Consider the following 17,865-nt stretch of genomic DNA (forward strand, 5'->3'; position numbering starts at 1 on the left):
GGTCTTCATACACTCTCACATCCCTCATAATGTATAGAATAGCTAACAATGTACACTCAATTGCCTTGTTGTCTAGGTTGCTTGTGACATAGGAATTGAGATGCGATCTAACGAATTCCAAGGATACAAACTGCCCATAGATAGCCTTCTTTCGATTCACAATTCATAAGAATTTTTTAGAAGGAATTCTATTCAATACATAGTTGTGAGCAATTCATATCACCAAATGTTAATTAATTTGTGTGAGTCATTATAAATTTGACCATATGAAGTAGGGTTCTATTTCTACGCTTTGCAACTTTTTATTTCTCTTTTTACTATACAATTGCTAGAGGGTGTAGGGCATTGTTTACTGCAAAACTATGCAAGCATTCTTACAAGACAACCTAAAAACATATGATACTCTTTAACTCTATTTGTCTTTGAAACTTTCATTCATTTATCCAACTGATTTTTCACTGTTGATTTGTATTTTTGAAAACAATCAAGTTCTTCAAACTACTGAGAAATCAAATATGGTGTACCATACAACGAGTAATCATTAATAAAAGTTATCAAACACTAGCAGTTGTTCTGAGCTTATACACCCAATGGTTTGCATATATCACTATGAATAATTTCTAAAAGTTCTCCAAATCTAACTGCTTTAAGGATGGATTTCTTGTGGCATTTCCCAGTACACAATATTTGCAAAATAATAAATCTACTATAGTTTAATATAGTGAGCATTTTATGTCACGGTAAACTCATCATTTGATCATTTTCTACATATCCTATTCCAGCATTCACTTAACTAATTTAGACACAAGCCAGTCAACCGATTTAGACACAACTAGCATCGGATGCACCAAGAAAAGATGAGCCGGCTTTGATGAAAAACTACTTCAACATCCAACTTGAATAGCTCTACTAATAATTCTTTCCATGCTACTATTATATTGTTTTTCCTTTATGAGACTCATCTTTACGAAATCATGCATCAAAATTTTCTTTAACTATGGATGTGATGAAGCTTAAATTTATTCTTACCAGAGCAAAAGGAGTATTTTCTAAATAATAACGAGTGTTTATACTTGACTCAAGATGATCGCTACCAACTCTAATCATACCCTTGGAATTTTATCATAAAACTCCGCTTGCATCACTTTGATTTTAACATCAGAATTTTTAGTGAAAAACACAATCATGGCATCCTAACTTTTGTTTGTGATCTCATAGATTTGTAAATGGAACTAAAAAGGATTTTACTAGTGCTTCTCTTATGTTTCTTCTATTTCTTATACTTATGTTGTGCAATTTTCAACTTTCTTATCAGAATACTCTCATTCTCTTTCTTAGCTCACTTATAACAGTTTCTAATGTGTGCAACACACATCTAGGAGAATCTTAATTGATCCATGGCGGTCACCTGTTCCTCTCAAGCTACTCTCTCCATTCAAAAGATTGACAATGATAAAAATTTGGATGTCATCGGTTATATAGTAATCAATGAGGAAAAACATCCAGGACCATTTTTGTTTCAATTTATTCATCCGCAGTCATAATCAAAACCTATTGATACAAGGATAATGCACTCAATTGTCGTTTCAGCCCAAAAGCTCCACCCAATTGAGTGTAGCAAAAGCTAAAAAGGATAACAAACAAAACCCTCAAAGCTAATGGTAAGAAGATGCCCAAAAAAAAAAAAAAACATAATCTTGTTAAATTAAGGGACACATCAGAATGCTTGTCCACATAAGGTTATTACGAAATTCACTTTTAGGGTTGATATGTAGGGAAGCGCGGAAGATGAGCCCTCAAGGTCTGACGGTCTACATGTGTTTTGGAACCCTTACAAAGTAGAAGATTGACGCTCCAACGGTCCGCCTATCTACTACTGGAGCAGATGGATCTATTCACACCTCTGATCCTACGGTATAAGTGACCCCGAATTGCGATCTATGAATTAGATCGTCCTAAGGTCAAGCCAAAATGGACAGACTACTGTGCACACTATATCTCTCTTCATATACTCTCGGTATTACTTATCATGTCACTTACAGGAGAGAATCTCATCCTTTTATAGGAAAGAATGAGAGATTAAATGAGACCAGATAATCCGGTCTTATCCCTATCTCCCATCTAAAATCAAATTTAAAGATGAATTTGAAATATAACAGAAAAGGAAGAGGCCGTAAGAAGCCTAAACTTATAGGACCCACCCACTAGTAATTGCTCACTGGTGGGCCCCACTGGCGTAGGTCCAATATCTCCTACTCAATCACATTGTGGGATAGGCACAAAAATTTGTCCATATAACTCGCCTAATAACAATCAAAGACCAAACATCGCGATCAAAAGAATTAGAGGCATGGGACCAGCTGGATCACCATAATCTTCTCACAGGTACTTAAGTACTAAGTGACCACCTAACTAGTACTCAATAACCCAAGCTTTGCAATGCCTGTCCTAGTCCGCATGACCAAACTGGATGGAGTTAACTCCCGGTCTGGAGTACTCGGCCAACATACGCACTTATCCAACTTATCGAGTTATTTAGCTTTTGCACATTTGTGGAGTTCTGTTATAAGTGGCTGTGAGTTGCAATATTATATATATATATATATATATATATATATATAGATATATATATATATATATATATATATATATATATATATATATATATATGCTTTTTAAGAAAAATATTGTTTGCAAAAGTTTAATAAAAATAACTCGATACTGTCGGCGGATAAGTCTTCAAGTGCATATTTATAGTTCTAAAAACTTAGTATAGCTATCACGAGATCTTCCCTACGCAGATGTGTAATTTGGAATTAATCAAACTGCTTTCCTAACGTAACTGAGTCTGGCCAATCAAGGGTCTTTCGTCATAGTACACTAAAGTAACGACACTCAATCTCATCCTCATATACATAAGAGGAGGGTAGCTAAGGACACAAAGAGTCACCTACAGGACTGGCTACTCGCACGTTGTAATGATTAGATCGAATCAAAGCAATCTGTAGGTAAAAGGTCCCAGCACGTGGCTACAATCCACGTCGTAAAGTAGACAATACTAGGTGAATGTCGGGTCTACAATACGCAGGTCATTCTACATGAGGTACGACTCATCTCATAACCTTAATTGCATGAAAAAAAAATGGTGCGATTATGTTATTCGACTTTATCAGTCATCTTCAATCTTAAAAGATTGTAGGCGGATACGACTCACTCATATCATCATCCTTTATTATTCAAAATAAAGAGAAGTTCATACCTTAATGTATAAATATGACCCCAAATGTACCTCTCTTGTACATTCAAGGTTGGTCAACCCGTGCGAGTGGGTGACCGGCCTGCCAACAAAAATAGAAATCCTACATGATCTCAAGGTAAATGCCGATGATCTACTTACCTAGTTTATATTAGTGTTCAATACTGAATAAATGGAATATATTATTCATTAATGAAAGATCGAATGTATTACAAAACAAGTACATCAGTCAAACTTTCCTAAATCCCATCTGCCTAACGTGAACCTAAAATAGATTTCCAGCTATAGGTTTTGTCATGGGATCAGCCATCATCTCCTTAGTAGGAATGTAGCTGAGGGCGACCTTCTTATCTCTCACTTGATCACGGACATAATGATACTTGATCTCAATGTGCTTAGACTTCTGGTGGTGTTTAGGGTCCTTTGCCAAGTCAATGGCAGAAGTATTGTCTATCTTCAGCAATATAGGCTGACGAACACTCGGTACAACACCCAGACCCAATAGAAATCTGCAAACCCATACACACTCCTGAACTGCAGCACAACATGTAATGTACTCGGCCTCCATAGATAAAAGAGCTATGGATGTCTGTTTCTTACTCAACATGAGATAGCTCCTCCTCCGAGTAAGAATACATACCCTAAAGTAGACTTTCCCTTGTTAGCGTCATTACTCCAAGCAGCATCAAAATATCCTTTGAGCTCGAGGCTTGTGCCTTCATAACACAACATTAGGTCTTTTGTTCCTTTGAGATAGCGGAATATACGTTTGACAGCTTGCCAATGAGACTGTCCCGAGTTACTTTGATAACAGCTGACTATACCAACTGCATAGCTAATATCCGGTCTGGTGTAAAGCATAGCATACATTAAGCTCCCTACTGCGCTTGCATAAGGTACTGAGGACATAGCCAATTTCTCAGCTTCAGTCTGGGGACACGATTTCCTGTCTAGCTACCAAGCTAGACAGGAAATATAGAGAATGATGCGATCAATGATAAAGCTACCAAGCTAGACAGGAAATCGTGTCCTCAGACTAAAGCTGAGAAATTGGCTATGTCCTCAGTACCTTATGCAAGCGCAGTAGGGAGCTTAATGTATGCTATGCTTTGCACCAGACCGGATATTAGCTATGCAGTTGGTATAGTCAGCCGTTATCAGAGTAACTCGGGACAGTCTCATTGGCAAGCCGTCAAACGTATATTCCATTATCTCAGAGGAACAAAAGACCTAATGTTGTGTTATGAAGGCACAAGCCTCGAGCTCAAAGGATATTCTGATGCTACTTGGGGTAATGACGCTGACGAGGGAAAGTCTACTTCAGGGTATGTATTCTTACTCGGAGGAGGAGCTATCGCATGGTCAAGTAAGAAACAGACATCCATATCTCTTTTATCTATGGAGGCCAAGTACATTACATGTTGTGCTGCAGTTCAGGAGTGTGTATAGGTTTACAGATTTCTATTGGGTCTGGGTGTTGTACCGAGTGTTCGTCAGCCTATATCGCTGAAGATAGACAATACTTCTGCCATTGACTTAGCAAAGGACCCTAAACACCACCAGAAGTCTAAGCATATTGAGATCAAGTATCATTACGTCCGTGATCAAGTGAGAGATAAGAAGATTGCCCTCAACTACATTCCTACTAAGGAGATGATAGCTGATCCCATGACGAAACCTATAGCTGGAGATCTATTTCAGGTTCACGTTAGGCAGATGGGATTAACGAAAGTTTGACTGATGTACTTGTTTTGTATTACATTCGATCTTTCATTAATGAATAATATATTTCATTTAGTATTAAACACTAATATAAACTAAGTAAGTAGATCATCAGCATTTACCTTAAGATCATGTAGGATTTCTATCTTTGTCGGCAGGCCTGTCACCCACTCGCATGGGTTGACCAACCTTAAATGTACAAGAGAGGTACATTTGGGGTCATGTTTAGACACTGAAGTATGAACTTCTCTTTATTTTGAATAATAAAGAATGATGATATGAGTGAGTCGTATCCGCCTATAATTTTTAAAGATTGAAAATGAGACTGATAAAGTCGAATAACATAATCGCACCATTCTTTTTTCATGCGATCAATGTTACAAAAATATTTTAATTAATTTAAGGAATTCAAATTGTCTAGAAAATCTACTACGTGCAGAATTTTGATAGACCCTGATCTCAGCCTCCAATGGGGTGGATCAATGGCCTCAAAAAAATTAAAAAAATAGGTTTTAGGTCCCCTCATATATGTACTATAAGGTGGGGTCCATGAATGTGGCCCACCAGTAGAAAATTTATTTTATAATTAAGGATTTCCACTCTGATAAGTTGCTGAAAACAGTCCAGAAATTTCAGGCTAACCACCTCACTTGGGCCACACCTTTGGGACCACAATCAGGGTCGAATAGGGCTGAAATTTGGGGAACATCAAGATGAAATCTCCACATTTTAGAAAAACATATTTGATGGGTACAAAAGGTCCCCCAATCAGTCCCAAATTCAAGCCCAAAGTCCAACAAAAATCTGTCCAGAAATTTCTGGATAGCAATACATGCATGGAATAAAATAAATGTATGAGCCTATTAAGGAAGGGATTGGCCCATAAATTGGGTGTCATGGCCCACCCTAGTGGGCCCCACAATTGTCCAAAACAAACTCCTAAATTCCCACCCTTGCATGAACATTTAAGGTGGCAAAAGGGGGCATCCAAACCATGGTGTAGGTTGAGTATAGATGTCCCTTCCTTACTGGCCTTTTCTGGGCAATCCAAGCCCACTAAGTGGACCACACATAATATCATCAGATTACAAAAGAAGGAAAGAGAAGGAAGAGCATCTAGCCATCAAGGGAGGGCTCCGGCACTATTAAGTCATCCCCACACAATCACAATCACAAACAACAATATAAACATATTGTACAACATAGATCTTATGATGCATGGCCTAAATCTTGAGATGAACGGTTGGGATGCCATCCCAACCACATGCAAGAGTCAAGATGACCCATCATACCTAGAGAAATAGGGGAAATCCCCATGCAAGAGGTCCATCAAGGGAAGAATCCCATGCATGGACATGCATGTACAATGTGGGCCTCATGGCCACATCTAGATGGTTGTGTAGGATCTCCACCATTAATTGATGGGTCCTACACATCCAAATGTGAGAGATGAAAGAGACTACATGAGGAAGAAGAAGCTACATGAAGAAGAGGAAGGATCTACTTGATGAAGAAAGCACCCACCTTGATCCTCACAAAAATCTAGGTCTTCTTGCTCCTCTAGCTCCAAGGAAGGGAAATCAATGGATGAGATGAACTTGTAATGGATGGCTTTAGAGAGATTAGGGAAAGAAGGGGCTGAAAATGGAGAGGAAGAGGTGGGGACATCCCACCTTCTACTAGCAAAAAGGAAGAAAGAGAAAAGAGGGAAATGAGAGGGAGGAAGAGAGAGAGAGAGAGAGAGACAGAGAGAGAGAGAGAGAGATGCTTGTAGGAGAGAGATGATTGCAACCTTATTTGGGGAAGAGAAATTTCAGCTTTTCTCTTGAGAAATGGGAGAATTAATAATAGGCTAGCAAAAGAAAGCCTTGGTGATGGAGAATTGAAGACTCTCAACTTGAATGACTCCTAAGGTTTGATATACGTTCAAGATTCCAAGGGCCTTGGTGATGGAGAAAGAAGGGGTTAGGCACCCTTTTCTGCTTGCATTAACGTGCAGTCTCTACTTACAAGATTTAAATATTTTTAAGAATTATTTAGTTCTATAGAGACAAGATTAAACAGCTTGGTTGTGATCATGATCATGGAGACAGAGCGCCCGACCTTGATCATGATTGATGAGAGATGGAGCGCTCAGCATTGATCATGACTAATGAAATAATTATTGCAAAACTTAAAAAAGAAAATGCAGTAGGGGTGTATGAGAAGGGAATGTTGTAGTAGTAATGTAAATGCAATAAAAAAAAGTTGTAATTGGACCGCATAGGGTGACTATATACTTGGGGAGACATAGGAGAGGAAGAAAGAGACCCAACACACTTTGTAGAAGAGATGATTAAATATTTTATATCCTAACTCTATTCCATGAGATCTGGATCATTGAAGGGGCTTAGATCAATGTGATTCTAGGTTTGGGTGGCTTGGATTGCTGGGAGGCTATGGTTGGATGGCTGGAAGTTAAGGTTGGATGGGTTGGCCGCTCTCTCTCTCTCTCTCTCTCTCTCTCTCTCTCTCTCTCTCTCTCCCCAGGCCAAGAAAGGATCTCCATTGAATGGAGGGGTGAAGCAATTTATAGAGATACCATCGAAAATCCAATATATGCAAGCAGAATTCCAATATCTGCCAGCATGAATCGAATTTCTGTCAGTGGCTATGTCAGCTTGAACCCCAAGCCATGCATTCCTAGGTTGTTGTGTTCTTTAGATGGGGTGGTGTAAACTGGATTTTCACTACCCTAGCAACTCCAGACTATATTTGTGCACATGTCATCTTCTAGTCGAAAAAAGTACCAGTGAAAATCTGATTCATGTTAGTAAAAAGTGGTCATTTTGGCAATATTTTGGTGTTCAAATGGTCCTAATGAGGCATTAGGCCAGCTTGGATCAGGTTAAGAGAGTTTTTTGTGGGTTTTTAGAGGTTGGTATGGACTTAAACAGGGTTTTAGGTGCACATATTTCTTAAGGCGTGGGGTTCAATCGGTTGTAAGGTTTCTAGATTCGAGTTATAGGGTTTTTGAAAATTTGGGCTCTAGGGTTCCAAGGGTTTTGGGTTTCAAATTCTAGGGCTTCCTAGGGTTTATGGTTTTAGGTTACGAGGTTTCCTAAGGTTTAGGCTTTTGGAATTCTTGGATTGGTTTCTAGGACTTCTAAGTTAGGGTTTTGCTTTGCGATCTACATCTTATGCAATCAGTCACCTCATAGGTGGGGTGTTTACAAATGCCCATCTTTGGCTGAGGTTGCATGCAACTAAATGCAACAATGATAGACACCCCCAACATTTTGGTTAGGCATAGAAGTAGTCACATCAATTCTAACCAAAGTGTCAGTATCATCAAATTGTTCTACAAAAGGGGAATTCATGTGTGCCCGATGGTGATGGGAATGCAGTGATCACCCTTGTGCTTCATGGCCTTACAGGGATCCAACCACAACCTTCCAATCATGATTGGTATTTGCTTCGGGAATGTTTGTAAATCTAGATTTTCGATGAGGTTGTCACTCCTACATTTCATGGTCTTACAGGGACCCCAATACTGCACTTAGATCAAGAAAGGTGATTTCCCTTGCTACGCAGTCACCTTAGGATTGCCTGAGTCTTGTTCTTGAAATGGTTAGTTGCCCTGTGCTTTGCGACCTTACAGGATCCAACTGCTAGGTTACGATCATTAAGCTCAATAGGTATCCCTGACTAAGTACACCTGGGGTTACCTTTTCCCATCTAATCTTTTGGTTTTTGACACTTAGGTTGTAAAGATGTTTGTACTGATTGAGGGATGGTTGTCCTAACCAAATTGCATCTCAAGTATGGCTTTCATTAATTCACTTATAATAATGTGATCGGACTAAGACTAAGAGTTTAGGTTGGCTTATTTTATGCTGCATTTGAGTCCAGTAAAACCAAAAAGATTAGGAAAACCAAATCAAAGTTGATTGTTGCGCTTGTGTTCAGCAAGAAATATGTGAGACTTTCTAGTGCCTTGGACATCACATGTTATATTTTTTGGAAAAAATGGATTTTTATTATTATGAAAAAATGTTTATTGCTCGAAGCCTTTACTTGGAGAAAGCACTCCCTAGGAAATTTTGAAAATATCTGACTTATTGCAAGAGCAGATCCACTCAGAATTTTTTCGACAAAAAGTTTTTCGGATAACTACTTTATTGGAAAAACTGGTCCCATAGGAGATTTTATTTGAGGTAACTCAACTGGGATGGTGATTCGCCAATCTTCCCGAGGTTCCTCTGAGCTAGTTTCTTTTAATGACTTTTCGTGGTCCTTTATTTGAAAGAAAAGGTTCACTGGGGTCACATTTTAGCAACGCCATAAATGGTTTTATTAAGCACATTTTTGTGATTTTTTAAAACATTGCCCAGTGCTCCTCAATCTTCCAATGTACCAGAGAAGTTTGACGATCAAGATCGTCTATTGAGGCCAATGTTTATTAAAAAGTAAAATGGTGGTGTTCCACTGGAAATTTTGGTGGGCTACCGTTGATTATTCTTGGGTGTGTGCGTTGAATTTTCAAAGAGTTGAAACACCCAAAAACCACAATCCTTTCATTGCCCATTCCTTGTGCCATTTTTTTTTCAATTTTTCTTTCAGAGCATGCACTTCTATCATGCATGCATGTGATAGGACATGAGAATCTTATTCGTTTACACAAGGTTCCAAAGTTTTGCACTTATTACAGTAGAGTTGTTAAGATTTGAGGAAGAAGAAGAAAGAGATGGAAGAGAGAGAGAGAGAGAGGTTTAGAGAATATGTTCTTGTGTGTTAGGGAAACCAACCCCCCATGACCTTTTATTATAATATTACAACTACAATAAGGTGCTCCATAGGAGTACCAAACACTATGAATATGCACACACACAAAAGGACATATAAAAGAACAAATAAAAGGCACAACATCCCTGTGACTTTCTATACTCCCCCTCAAGTTGGAGCATAGATGTTGATCATGCCCAACTTGTCAACGATATGAAGAAGAGCATCCCTACTAAGAGATTTGGTAAGAACATTTGCTAACTGGTCCCTGGAGCGAACGAAATGAGTAGTAATTTCCTTCGTAGCATTTTTTTCCTGAATAAAATGATAGTGAATCTCAATGTGTTTTGTGCACTCATGAAACACCAAATTGCTAACAATTTGAATGGCAGCCTGATTGTCTCAATGCAAATGAATGGGAGTCGAATGAGGATAACAGAATTCCTATAATACGGTTCAAAGCCAAATAAGTTCACATGTCGCAAGAGTCATTGCCTGATGCTTAGCCTCGACAGAAGACCATGCCACCACAGACTGTTTCTTGCTCTTCCAAGAGACAAGGTTGCCGTCTACGAATGTTTAGTATTCGGATGTAGATCATCGATCATGAGCACTCCCAACATAGTTGGCATTAGAGTAACCAAACAGATGAAGATGACCATGTTGTTAAAAAAGTAACCCTTTGCATGGGGAGGACTTGTGATATCGGAGGTAATGATATATTGCAGTCAAATGTATGATCCGAGGACAATGCATGAATTGACTAACAATCCCCACAACATACGAAAGATCTGGCCGACTAATAGTGAGATAGATGAGTCTTCCAACCAACCACCAATACATCCTAAGATCAGAGAGGAGCTCACCATCATCAGGACTTATTTTGTAAGTCAGATCCATAGGTGTAGTAGTAGGCTTACATCTTAGCACCCCAATCTTGGAGAAAGGATCAAGGGCATATTTCGTTTAAGAGAGCAAAAAATATTTCATATTTAGATCACGCAACTTCAATGCCGAGGAAATACCAAAGAGTCCCCATTTTAATTCTACCGATGCAGACTTTATGCAAGAAGATTAGGGACCATTTGAACTTGCTCAAATCGAGTCTTGAGACAATATTTAATTTGCACCATTCCCTCAATATCATCATTGGACAACACAATGTCATCTACATAGACAATCAGCATCATGATCTCAGTAGGTCGATGACAAATGAATAGAGAGTGATCGGCTTGATTGCGAATAAATTCAAAATCTAGAAGAGCGCTGCTGCACTTATCAAACCAGACATACGAAAACTACTTAAGGCGGTAAATAGACTTCTTTAGGTGACACACAAGGCATTTGTAAGAGGCCATAGAGAAGCCTGAGGGTTTATCCATATAAACCTCCTCCGTTAGATAACCATGCAAGAAAGCATTCTTCACATCGAGTTGAAACAGGGGCCAAAATAAATTAACCACCAAGGAGATAACCACATGAACATAGTTGAGCTTGGCCACTGGAAAGAATGTCTCAAAGTAGTCTATGTCATATGTTTGAGTATAACCATTTGTAATTAGTCATGCCTTATACCGATCAATAGAACTATCGGGACGATACTTGAGGGTATAAACCCACCGACAATTAACTGTCTGTTTATCTTCAGGTAAGGGAACTATCTCCCAAATATTATTCTTTTTCAACACCTGCATTTCATCCATCACAGCCTTAGTCCAGTCAGGACTACTAATAGCCTCCTTCAAGTTACGCGGGGTAACTATGGAGGATATGAAAGCTGCAAAAGACTTAAATGAAGGTGAAAAATAGTGATATGAAATAAAATTGCTAAAGGGATGCTTAGTGTATGAGCGGGGAGGCTTACACAGGGCAATAAGAAGATCATCGGGAGGTAAAGAGTTTATACCTGAACTGCCAGTAGAAGCAGATGAGAGGAGGAGCGGCTGAGTCGTGGTGGATTTAGAAGACTGAGTGGGAGCATCATCAAAACAATAGACATGAAGGGATATAGAGGTAGATTGCACATGCTCCCCTTGACTTAGAAGAAGGAGACTTGGAAGAGGACTAAGTAAAGATCTCCCTTCATCGGAGAAGTACGGAATGTCTTCAAAGAATGTCACATCAGCAAATATATATCTCTTACCGGTCCGAGGGTCATAACGTTTGTACCCATTTTGTGATATAGAGTAACTTAAGAAGACACATTTTGTGGCCTGTAGACTCAACTTGTCATTGGTACCATCAAGAATTTGAACAAAACATATGCATCCAAACACTTTAGAGGATAAAGGAAAGGGTTTATTATGAGGATGCAAAATTTCAAATGAAGATTTGTGAGTCAATATTCGAGATGGAATGCGATTAATTAAAAATACAGTAGTAAGCAAGGCATCATCCCAGAAACATTTAGGAAGACTCATACCAAGTAATAGGGCATGGGTAACTTCAAGAATATGATGGTTCTATCGCTCAATCACACCATTTTGTTGAGGGATCCATGGATGTGAAGCGCAAGACAAAATACCATGGTCTTGCAAGAAAGACAGAAAGGCATGTGACAGGTACTCGCCCCTCTTGTCAGAGTGTAGAACTTTGATAGGGCATTGAAATTGGGTAACCACCTCATGTAAAATATTTTAAAACATATCAAACAATTCATTTTTAGACTTTAGAAGATACACCCACATCATTCAAATATAATCATCAATAAAGGTAATAAAATATTTATATCCAAACACAGAGAACAGGGGTAGGACCTCAAACATTAGAGTGGACTAGCTCAAACGGTATAGGTTTCCTTTCAGATAAACTAGGAGGAAAAACAATCCAATGATGTTTGGAGAATTCACAGGTTTCACAGCATAAAGTTTTAGATACAAAAATTGAAGGAAAAAAGAGCTTTAACTCTAGACAAGGATGAATCCCTAAGAGACAAATGCCACTTAGATATTGACTCCCTATCTAAGGATAAGGCATTGGTTCCTATAACAGGCGAATCATGTAGGAAGTAAATGCCATCACGTTCACCCACTAATCATCTACTTCGTCTAGAGGTCTTGAAACATAGTGGGAGGGAAAGAATGTTACTGAGCAATTCAAGGATTTCGTAAGAGAACTAACAGATAAAAGGTTGAGAAAAAAAAAGTACAAACATGTAAAATAGATGACAAATGTAGGGAGGAAGAAAGCTTGATGGTACCATTTCTAAATACGTGGATTTAGTTCCCATCCACAATAGTGACAAAATGTGATTAATTAAAAGAAAGGTAAAATTTGAACAGGTGAAGCTTACTAGTTATGTGAGAGGTGTCTCCAGAGTCAATGACATAGGACAAAGGAGAGGAGGACATATGAAGAGCAATACCTGACTGGGCTACAACAGCTCCAGAAACATCAGGACTATCACGAACATGGAGTCGCATAAAGGCATCATAAATCTCATGGGAGACAAGGACAATATCACCTAAAGGAGACGACTTCCTTTGAGATTCTCCAAGTGAAGGCTGCAAAGCTGGATCAGCTTCAGAATGAACACTCTTAGCCAAAGATGCACTCACCCAAGATAGACGACCCATAAGTTTCCAACATCGATCAACATAATGGTTTGTGCCCCCATAATGCGTACAACTACAAGATGCATCATGGTTGTGTCCACTTTCACTTCAGCCACAGTAACCACCACGATCGATAGCACAGCCCCTTCCTTGATTGATAAAACCAACATCAAGTCCACGCCCAGATGCTCTAAATGCAGAATTGAAAGAAGACCGGTAACCAACGGCATATGTAGATTTATCAGATGATATAAAAGTTATGTGGTTGAGGTAGCAATATGCTAGATCATAGCATAAATTGTAGTCAAAGGAGGAAGAGGATCCATCACAATAATCTACTCATGAACAACTTTATATTTAAAGTTAAGGCCGAAAAGAAACTGCATGCTGCAATTTCTTCCCGTTGTTACAAATAAGATCATAATCTTTCTTGCACTCAGACGAAAGTGGATGATAGAGATCCATCTCACATACCTCGAAGGGCCAAAAATATTCCTTTAAAGATCGAGAATCTTATTGGAACCTGACGATGTTTGAAATCAACTTTAAAACTCTTGATAAATTTCTTGCTTCTAAATGCATGTCATGCAAGGTATCCCATATCTTTTTTGCAGAAGATAGAAACATAACAGAGTTACTGATAGACGGATCCACATTGTTACGTAACCAAGCGATGACTTGGTAGGTGCTCCTTAGTCCAAGTTTTCTAATGCCCATCTGTAGGTTATGGGGCATCATCTAATATGTAGGTAAGTCGATCTCTTCCTCCCAAAAATAATTTCATAGACTGAGCTCATTGCCAATAATTATTACCATCCAACTTAACTATTGTAATCAACAAAGGGTGCAATTCAAAAGCCCCCGCACCAGATCTAGAAGATATTTTGTCATCCATATGCTCCACAGGCACTAAACTGGAGCAACACAACACTTATAAAGGTGCTCAAGAGAGAAGGATATTCACCCGACTAAACAGGATAGATTCCCACGCAATAAAGGATCCAAACTGAGGGCTATGGGTCCAGAAAGGAGAGAAAACTCAAGATGTAGTAGGAAACTTCACAGAGAAGCTTACATAGACATGGCACCTTGCCATAAAATGATAAGGGAGGACCTTGGGAATACACTAGATCTTGTGGTGTAGGTCCAGGGTCCCCAGAGGGCCAAAAATGGTGGAGCCGCACCACTATAAGGCCCGAAAAATACCAAAAACACTCCCTCTAGTCAGAAAAATTATAATGGATGCCCTCATATGGTAAAACCAATTCTCCCTAGGAATAAATCCCCAAAAAATCCTTGCCGATTTGGGAGAAATTGCAGAAAAATGATGATTTAGGGTTCTTTTGTCGAACTCAAAAAACGGCCTAAACACATCTCAAATCAGCCCCAAAAATCCCGTAAAATTCGCCATAATTCCTCTAAAATCATTATGTATCAAATCATGTTCTTCCCAATATAAAATTGATCGTACCATATGTACACTTGCTAACGTCAGTAGTACAGTTGTTGACGTTAGTCATACTGTTAAGAGGTGTACACGAGTCGAACTGAGTCGAGTTTGGCACAGCTCGACTCGGCTCAGCCACTAGCTGACCCCAGCTCAAACTCGGCTCAGCTCGGTTAGTCAGCAGCTTAGGCCAGTTCGAGCCAAGTTCAAGCCAAGTTTGAGCCGAGTTTGCCTGTGCAGCATTTTCACAAACACACAGAGTGCACCTTCAATTTCTCACTATATGTAAAACAGGAGCAGCGATTTTACAGGTATTTCATCAAACACTCAGTGTGTTAGGGCAACCAACCCCACAAACACAGGGAGCCATTTTGTTTATTTTTTATTTATAGTGCATATGCATGGCTTTACTCATGCACTAAGAAATGAAACTCTTAAATTAGTTAGTTGAGATTGAAAATTTTTGCTTGTGTGAGTATGGGTTTTGGACTTGTGATTCTTATAAGTGTAGGAATTAGACACTTGACTCAACCATTTGTCATTCCTAATTTCGTAGCCGATCATTAGGGTTCCAATCTTCTTTTAGTACACATATTAAAAATATGCCCCTAAGCTTGAGCAAAGTTTGAAAGAGCCCTAGATTGTGTCCATCATCCTTGTATTGCTTGGATTCACCTAATATGTGGATTTGTGTTTTCCTTTTTTTATTTTTTCTTGGATCAATTTTGCCCACAATACCCTTTTGGGTTTTCGCCATATCTAATCTGCCTGTTATTTTTACCCGTGTGGCCCCTACAAGTTTTCACCATGTTTCAAGTACTTAATCTTACGTGCTCCGTAACGACCATACCATTTTACCCCTGGTGCCCTTTGGGTGAAGGTTTCACCAAGTCTGCGAGTGTACCCACTATTTTTACTCGAGGCACTCTTTTGGGTTTTCACCCTGCCCAGAATACTCTTATTTTTCTTTTGATTTTTTTCTTTGTAGAGCGACGTTTGGCAATGGGAGTCCATTCCACCATGGTTACTATCATACCCCAAACTCGGAAACTGGGCTCACAGAATTTTTGATTGCCGAAACCGTTGCTGACAGCCTCCGTAGTATCCCATTCTTGGCTCCCAGGGCCCATACGCTAGATTCTGATCCTAGAATCCTACAAGGAGGATATTAAGTATGATTTTTTTTTGTAAAGAAGCATAACCACAAGTGTACCCAAATCACAAGAACAACATCATCACCACATATCCACTATAGATCGAAAACTTTGACTACAATGCATAAAAGGAAAATACAATATAGAGATATCAAAAACTCCAAAAGCTCAGCCACACGCTTTTACCTCAGCTCGACTGCGTCCTATTGTCACCTGCGCGCATCTATCGTGCATAAGCTTATAGAAATCTTAGAGGGTGGTGAACGTGTGTGCGCAACGCAGGTGACAAGTATTCAATACAATTCCATAAATCATACAATGTCGAAAATACTGACAAGTTTATAAATAATACAATATCAGAGTAAGTAGAAATACTGACAAGTTCATGAGTCATACAATATCAGAGTATGTAATGCAAATCGGTTATGACATGCGAGGTCGTGGTAAACCAAATGCCATGTGCTGGGGATAAAATGTAATATGCAGTGCGAAAGAAATGACCAAGCTAGAGTGTGAAGTCGGGATGATAGCACATACTATCGCAGGCTGTGGGGTCCATCACAATGGACTTCTATCCAAACCAGTCTCATACCTAAATTTAGATAGCCAGACTCAATGTGGTAAACTCCTGATCTTAGGTTGGTCACGCGCCCCAACCGAAATTCTGGCCATCACGAGGGTACACAACGATTTGGTAGCGCACCACCAGTCCGAGTGGATAGTGAATGAATAAATGAATGAGTCAAATGATGAGTACGCAACTCCTGCTCAGTAAGTCCATATATCAATACCGTACATCTTTAGGATCATCACCAGGGTCTATTACACTCAACGCCAGCTTGTCGTCCCATCAAGCGCACAACTGGGTAAGTGAAAGAGACCTCACTATCCACCTACCAATATCGGCCCGGCTTATCGATAGCGGACTCATTTATGAGCTGATCAGACTCAGCCTAACATTGCCTACTCCCTCAGGCGCGTAAGGCCACACCCCTCTCACAACCGACCACGACACAGTGGGAGACGCAGCCTACTGGTATTCGGCACTCGGTGCTCATGTATCCACTCGGTTTAAATGTTGGAGCATCCTCTGATACCAAGAGAGTTTAGGAAATTTCACCCAGTGACATCTATAGCACCCCATGTAGAAAAAGATTTTCGGTGTCCCATCTGGCCATCCACGATATGCCTGTGGGGCCACGGCCCTGATGTCGCTAAGGTGTACGGTGGTTAGAGTTGTACACGAGTCGAGCCGAGCCGAGTATCACCCTACTTGTACTCGACTCTTAATGCCCCGAGTCCTACTCGTACTCGGCTCTGCTCGGTCAGCGAGCATGGAATCCCTGCTCCTGCTCTACTCACCTGAGTACGAGCCGAATATGAGCAGAAATCGAGTCGAGTCGAGTCCGAGTATTCGAGGTGAGTTCGAGTCCAAGTCTGAATTTGAGCCCAATTCAAGCAGGGTTTTCGAGCAACGAGTTCGAGCTTTGAGCAGAGTTCGAGTTATAAATTGAGATTCATTTGAATTTCAATTCGATTATCAATTGGAATTCGAAGTTGAACGAAGCAATAAAATATATAAAATGCACATAATTTTTTATTAAAAAATTTTGATAATTACATTAACATATTTACATTACATTGTTCAAAATGATAATTTATAACTAATAACCTCCATAAGAGGAGTGCCTTCCTGTATTGTCATCTGATCCATCGGAACTGCTATCTATTTTTTCATATACATATTGGTTCACTTCCTCTGAGTCAGAAGGCGAAGAGATATTTCCTTCGTGCTCTTTTACACTTTGAACTAGATTTTTCAAACTTTCTTTATGTGAAGAATTGTATGTAATACCCAATGCCTTATAAAATTCACCGAAACGGGTCAGGAATTTGAATTTGTTACTCTTTTTCTTCTTCTTGTTTGTCGTACTCGACCCTGCTTCAACACCGTGTTGTCTTTGACTC

This window comes from Magnolia sinica, chromosome 3 (assembly GCF_029962835.1).
Source record: "Magnolia sinica isolate HGM2019 chromosome 3, MsV1, whole genome shotgun sequence".
In the NCBI taxonomy this organism is placed as follows: Eukaryota; Viridiplantae; Streptophyta; class Magnoliopsida; order Magnoliales; family Magnoliaceae; genus Magnolia; species Magnolia sinica.